Source organism: Myotis daubentonii, chromosome 1, assembly GCF_963259705.1.
Source record: "Myotis daubentonii chromosome 1, mMyoDau2.1, whole genome shotgun sequence".
Taxonomy (NCBI): Eukaryota; Metazoa; Chordata; class Mammalia; order Chiroptera; family Vespertilionidae; genus Myotis; species Myotis daubentonii.
Genome location: NC_081840.1, coordinates 69,404,414 through 69,412,494, shown reverse-complemented (window position 1 = coordinate 69,412,494; position 8,081 = coordinate 69,404,414).

Below are 8,081 nucleotides of genomic sequence, written 5' to 3'. Positions count from 1 at the left end.
AATAATTCAATCCAGTTTCTCTGCATCCTCACCAGCACTAGGTGTTTTTATTTTTGTGGTTGTTGTTGTTTTAGGTGTGGAGTGATAGCCCATTGTGGTTATAATTTATAATTCCTGGTGGCTAATAATATTGAATATCTCATGTGTTTACTTACCACCTGTATATCCTCTTTAGTGAAATAGCTATTCATGGATTTTTCTCATTGGATTTTTTAAGTAGTTGAGTTTTAAGAGATTTTCATATTTTTTAGTTATTGGTCCTTTGTCAGATATGTGGTTTGCCAATATTGTCTCCCAGTCTGTAGCTTGCCACTGAATTTATTTTTCACTTTTGTCAAAAATAAATTGGACATGCCTGTCCAGTGTGGCTCAGTAGATTGAGCGTCATCCTATGCACCAAGTGGTCACTGGTTCAATTCACAGTCAAGGCACATGCCTGGGGTTGCCAGCTCAATCCCTGGTAGGGACCATGCAGGAAGCAGCTGATCAATATTGCTCTCTCATCGATGTCTCTATCTCTCTCTCCCTCTCCTTTCATCTCTCTCTAAAGTCAATCCTATATAATAAAAGCCTAATATGCTAAGTGTCTGGTCGTCCTGTCAGCTGTTCAACCAATCAAAGTGTAATATGTTAATGATATGCTAAGGCCGCTCAGACACTCGCTATGGCATGCACTGACCACCAGGGGGCAGACAGTCGACTGGTCGACCAGTCACTATGATGTGCACTGACCACTAGGGGGCAGATGCTCAGTGCAGGAGCTGCCCTCTAGTGGTCAGCGCACTCCGACAGGGGAAGCGCCACTCAGCCAGAAGCCAGGCTCATGGCTGGTGAGTGCAGTGGTGGTGGCAGGAACCTCTCCCGCCTCCATGACAGCTGTAAAGATGTCCGACTGCCAGCTTAGGCCCATTCCCCTGTGCACCAGGCCTCTAGTAAAAACATATTTTAAAAAAATAAGTTGGACATATTTGTGTGTATCTATTTTTGGGTTCTCAATTCTATTCCATTGATTATGTGTCTATCCCTCCACCAGTACCACACAATCTTGAGTACTGTAACTCAATAAGTCTTGAAATCAGGTTGACTGGTTCCTCCAACTATTTTTGCTTTTTTCAAAATTGTTTTATTGATCTAGGCTTTTGCCTTACCTCATAAATTTTAGAATAGTCTAATCTATATCTACATAAACATCTTCCTGGTATATTGATATGGAGTACATTAAATCTGCATATCAATTAAGGGAGAAATGCATCTTTACACTCTTGATTTTCCAATCAATAAGGACAGTATGTCACTCCATGTAGGTAATCTTCTTTGATTTCTTTCATCAGCATGTTATAGTTTTAGTACACATGTGCTGGACATGTTTTGTTAGATATATCTTCAGTATTTTATTTTTTGAGTGATTATAAACAGTAGTAGTATTTTATAGATGCCTGTCTACTTGTCTATCTCCATTAAACTGAAAATTTGGTAATAATGCAGACACTGTCTTACTTAATGTTGAATCTCTACACTAGGACAGTATCTGATATATAAATGTCAATAAATATATTATGGAAAGCTATCATTTTGCCGCCCAAAATTTTAGGAACTTGTTAGTAGCTTTCATAGGGAAATTCACACTCAGTTTATTATTGAAGACTCTGCAGTCAAGCCTACAAGGCACTACCCTATGTAAATCCTTTCTTCAACCAAAGTAGTCATCTGGTCTCCAGAACTCACCTACCAGCCTGAAGAAGCCAAATGGAAAAGCTATTTGGCTCTTTGTGTTTGACATTATTTTAACTCTTGACCCCCAATGTCAATTAGATCTCAATTGGGGATATTAGTATATAGTATCTATACAAACACACACACACACACACACACACACAGTGGTTGCTGCTAATATTTCACTATTCTAAGAAGTGGGATTTGTGATATCGGTATTATAAAGTGGATTTCATCACTAATTCAATTCTCTTAGAACTGAGAAGCTTAAAGAGAAAGTATGAAAAGGATCTTATGCCTTATTTCCACCTTTTCTAGCTTTTCCTAAACCACCCTCACATTGTTTTTCACTGTATTTGTGAATTGGAATGATCTTCATGTATACTGATTTTTTTTATTTCTAAGTATACAATTATCCCCAGGACCTACATATCTACAAGGTACATGCCAGTCGGATCTGTGTCTTTTGTCATTAACATATGACAGCGCCTTGCATCTCTTCTAAACACTTGTTGTTGAAGAAAAAGAAAAATTAAAATTTGGAGTGTTGTAAGAGGATCTAATATTAAGCCACAAATTAAGAGAATTGGTTTCTTTGTCTAGCTCAGTTCCTTACTCGCTGTAACATAGTAACTATGTCACCTAACCCCTAGTCTTTACTGTCTTCATCTGTACAATGGGAATAACACTTAATTATATGTAGAGACCTGAAAAGATATTTGAGGTTGGTGGTGATTATGTTCAAGTGGAGCTTAATAGAATCATTTTTGTCTGTGCACTTGTTACAGATAGCTCAAATGACCAGTCTCACAGGTAACAGGCTGAGAAATGAATTCAAGATTTCAGGAGTGAGTTGCTAGCTCCACATTCATTTAGCCTGTCTCATGCTTCATTATATGGCAGCTGCCCCATGGGACAAACCTCTGACTTGAGTGTCTGGCTCAGCCAGTGCTGACATTCCATTCAATACTTCTCAGCTAATGCAGCTATGGTGCAAACTCACTTTTGCTCCGATTGATTTCTCTATGAAATGTCTCATACGCAAATATTCTGGAAGTGAACACAGCACAAGTTCTGCTTACAGAGTCATTTTTTGGAAAATAAAAAAGTCAAGTTAATTGTGGTTGCAGAAAGGGTTTCCAGCATTACAATCAATGGGAGAGAGTCCACAGAGCTGCAGTGGGAGAAGGTGAGAGGGACAGAGCAGCAAACAACATGAGAAAGCTGCTTTTGCTGCCAGAAAATGGTCTCCAGCTTACTTGGTGCAGCATAGTGAGTCCCAGTGGACCCCAAACACTTCTTCCATGAGGTCATAAAATGGACCACACAACCAAGAAAGTCAGAAAAATCATCCCAAGTGAAGACTTATCTTTGAGCCTATTTTCAATGGAACCTAAACGAGGAACTTGGGATTCTAGAGAAATGCTGTTATAACTCAGTAGAAAATAATTTTAGCAGTTTCTGTAGGAGGGAAGGAGGGAAGAGAAGCAGATGAATCAGACTAGCTTGGGTGTATAAAGGGACCAGTAAGAGTTGTAATGATCTGGGATAAAGTGGAGAGAAGAAAAAGCCAAATGGAAAGTTATTTGGCTCTCTGTGTTTGACATAATTTTAACTCTTGACACCCAATATCAAATATGTCTCACTTGGGGCAATTCTGTATATAGTATCTACACACACACACACACACACACACACACATAGTAGTTGCTGCTAATATCTCACTACTCTAAGAAGTGGAATTTGGGATATTGGTATTGTAAAGTGGATTTCATCACTAATTCAACTCTCTTAGAACTGAGAAGCTTAAAGAGAAAGTATGAACAACTGATATACATTTATGAGCAAGAGGTTTTTATCCCAGTAAAAAGGTTATAGTTTCTCATTGTAGGCAAATTTGCTGATATAGAATTTTTTTATTAACCCTCACCTGGGGATATTTTTCCATTGGTTTTTAGAAAGAGTGGAAAGGGGAGAGAGAGGGAGAGAGAGAGAGAGAGAGAGAGAGAGAGAGAGAGAGAGAGAGAGAGAGATTGGTTGCCTCCCTGACCAGGTCCTGTGATCAAACTTGAAACTGAGGTACGTGCCCTTGACTGGAATTGGCCCCGGGACCCTTCAGTCTGTGGGCCGATACTCTATCCATGGAGCAAAACCAGCTAGAACTATGTTTTTGATAAAAATATCTCAGATAAGAATTAACTTCTCTTTTGCACCATGTAAAGTCTCATGGGATTCACCCCATTGTCTTCTGGGGTACATAAACATTCTTCATTGCTTTGCCCTCAACTCTAAGAATTTCTTAGAGTTGAAGAAATTCTTAAACTCTTAGAAACTGCTTTATTTTCTGCCCTCTGGCCCCCAGGGTAAGAGGAGCTACTTCACATTTGCAGGCTCCCCTCTTCCCAGGGCATAGGGCATAATTTTCAGAAGACTTAAAATAAAGCCATACTTACTGATGATCTCCTTCTACCCCTAGCAACTGATCAGTTAACATGTACTTCAGTTCCGATGACCATATCCCTTCCTTCCTTCTTCTGTGCTAGTCTTAGTCACTGCCTGGAACTCAGAAGATTAAGCCATGATGCTGGCACTACCCTAGACTTCCTCTTCCTCACCTCCCAACTGCATAATCATCAGATTCTAGCAACTTTACCTTCTAAATAGCTCTTAACTCCAATTTTCACTAACCTCAATGTGGGCCACCATCGATTCATACCTGCATTATTATTATCCTGGCCTCTGAATTCCTCTCCAAGCCTTGAAATTTTCTGCTCTCACATTATTCTCCATGTTGCAACCAGAGTAATCATTCTGGAGTGTCTATTTTCAACTTAAAACTCTGCAATAACTTCCTCTTGCTCCCTAAATAAAGTCAAAACTCCTTAACAGGAATAAAGAGCTCATCCTGGTAAAACCCCAGTTACCACACTGACTTCGTATTGCTCACCCTTCCACCCACACTCACCTCCAATCTAGAATCCAGACATATTCAACTACTTTCAGTTCCCCCAAACAAGCCATTCTCTTTCTCATTTCCTGGCCTATGTTCACACATGGAACATTTACCCTTTGCCTACTCATCCTTCAGGTCCCTGTTTAGATGGTACCTCCTCCAGAAGTCCTTTCCTGACTCCCCAAAAATGAGTTATATTCCCTTCCCAGTGTTGTCATAGAAACCTGTACTTTACCCTATTATAGAAGTTCCTGTGCTGAAGTATAACTGCCCACTTGCTAATCTCTGTTTTCTCTTGGATTGTAAGCCCCAGGAGGTCAGGGTATGAATAGGTCTTGGCATCTCTGCATTCTCACATCTGATATATAGGCTGGCACATCCGTGCTCCACAATAAACATTGGCTGAGTGAACTAATGCACACCCAGGCCCTGGGAATGAGATCCTGCTGCTCACTCCCTCACACTCTCCAGGATAATAATCTTGCCCTTAAATCTCCAGTCCTGTGGCTGGATTCTACTTAAAATTCTTCCAAGTCTTCTCATGGTTCTTAAAATAAAGTCTAAAAACCCTAGTATGATCTAAACACCCTACTCTACCTAACCTCTATTTCATTACCATTTGCAATGATCCCAGCCTCCTGGTGTTAACATTCTTGCGAAGTGTGCCCTGTGTTGTATCAATATTAGTCTGGGTGGCCAATAGCATATAGTAAAAGTGATGGCATCTCACTTTTGAGACTAGATCATAAAAGTCATTACATCCTCTGCCTCTCTCTAACTCTCTTGTGCGTCACTTACTCTAGACAAAGTTAGCTGCCCTGTTGTGGGCCACCCTATGGACCCTGTGGTGAGAAAACAAGGTCCCTGGCCTACAGCCAGGGGAGAACTGAAGAATCCAGCCAGCTACCATATGCGAGAGCCTGCTTGGAAGCAAATGCTCCAACCCCAGTCAATCCTTCAGATGACTGCTGCCACAACCAATATTTTTATTACAACCTCATGAGAGATTATGAGCCAGAATCATCATCTAAGCCGCTCCTGGATACCCGACTTACACAGAAACTATAAGATCATAAATGTTTGTTGTTTTAATCCACTATGTTCTAAAGTCTGTTAAGTAGCAATAGACAACTAATATAACACTCTAGCTCCACCATTGTCCGCTGCTCCTTGCTAAACTTCTCTCACTTCCAGAACTATGGTAGGTTCCCTCTTACCTGTGGGTCTTCTCCCATGCTGCTCCTTTCCTCTCGTTACCACAATTGCTTCATATATCCGCTTAAATAGCATTTCCTTAGGAGCTTTTTCTGTCCCCAGTCTAGGTTTGGCCATCTTTCATATGCTTTCAGAACATCTGGCAATGGTCCTTCTTAGCATTTCTTACATCTATTATATCACTCAGTAACTATTTGTGGATTTGCCAAATACTGTGCTATGTAAGGGGCAAAACAAGTGTGATCTTGCCCTCATAAAGTTTATAACCTAGAGTAATTATTTAATTATTCATACTTAATCATATAATTGAATAATACATTTGATATTTATAATTACTTGTTAATTTCTGTTTTTTCCCCTGGTATAAAATCCCATGGGGACTCTGGCTCCATGTTCCCAGGGTTGTCCTAGTGTCTGGCCATGCATCATTCACTCAGAGCCTGGTTATGACAGAGCCATGACAGGAATCATCAGAGGACTGTACAGCAAGCCACGAGTAGAACAGTTAGTAAATCGCAACACAAAAAAAATCATTCTCTCTTACTTTCCTGACAGACTCTTGTCACACCTTTCATGTGCTTATCTTCCTTTTATTTCCCCCCTCTTTCTAGGGACATCAAGTGTCCTTACAGCCTAAAGGTCTGTAATAGCAGAAGTAGATTAAGTCAATGAACCAAAGCTTAGGGCCCATCTTTGCCACTAAATAGTTGTAAAATTTAGGATAAGTTCCTCACCCTTCCTGCATCCTCTCTTCTTTATTTGGGAAATAGATGAGTCTGATAAAACGAGCACTAAAGCCCTTCAGAGCACTGAGCTCCTATTTGAGATTCTTCCAAATGAAATCATTAGAATCAGCCAATACGCTGCATCTGTATAGAACATTTAATTTCTGCCAATGGGTTTTCCTATATATTATTTAACCTGGCTTTCACAAAGAACTAATGATGATGTTATTAATCCCATATCCCATTTAAGGACATGGACACCTAGAGACATGTGAGGGCTTATGATCTGAGGGATTTCTTCCTTGATCCCATGATATTTTTTTCTAAGTGTTACATTAATGCTTCCAAAGGCACTATACATTTCCCTATGTAAGACTTTGTTTCATTGGACATTGAACACTAGAGTCCTCAAAATCCCAGACAGCTTGGTGAGCATAATGTGACCAGTGATATAATAAGAGTCTACATACTTAGAACATTGAGTGAGCTCAAGGAGAAAACACTTTGACTCTATTATGCTGCCTTAGGGATTAATTCATATTTGCCTTTTCGGTTTAGAAAAATAAAATTCCTCCAATGTCACGATGAAACACTGACTCACTCCAAGAGGCTGTTGCTTCTTTGCCTCTTCTCCTGGTTTTGCCTCCCCAGCCACCCCTAGAGTTCTGTTCTTAGACCTTCACTGCTCACTCTACCTCATCTTCCTGATTGAGTCCATGTACTCCCACTATTCAATGAAAATCCGTACACTGCCAATTCCCAGATATTTATATCAAGTTCCAACTTCTCCAAGCCCCAGATTTATGTTACTAATCACCTACCAGACAGACAGCTCTATCAGGATACATCACGGCCACACCCATAAACATCACCAAGAGGGCCTCATGAGCAGCGATTTTCAACCGGTGTGCTGTAAGAATTTTTAAAATATGCAATACCTGACTATTTAGTCAGGGGCACTGACCTCTTTTCCCTTAGATTGTCAAATAAAAAATGACAACAGCCAGCACAATAGCCATCCAGTGTGAATGAATCAAAATTATACCTATTTTTCTTTCGTCAGAGAGACAAAAAATACAATATGTTTGTGGTGTGCTGCAGAACTTTAGTCATTAGTCTATGTGTGTCATGAGATGAAAAAGGTTGAAAGTCACTAGTCTAAAGGACTTCACTGTGGCTCTCCTCTACAACCCTCATCACAGGGTGAGGATTCTTCTGGCCAGTGGGACCTGCCCACCCAGAGTCCATGCCTCCACATCTGAAACATGCTCCAGGTACCCAGGACCCACTTCCAAAGCGTTCAAAGTCTTGCTTCCCAGGTTGATTCTCGTGAGGGCAAGCTGCACCACTTTGTAGACATCCCTAGTTGTGAGGGTGGCTTCTTGTTGGGAGTGTGGACAGAACTTGCAGGCTGGAGGGGCCACACACAGTGTGTAACAGGGACAGAGGTGGAAAGAGAAGTGGGTGAGCTCTGG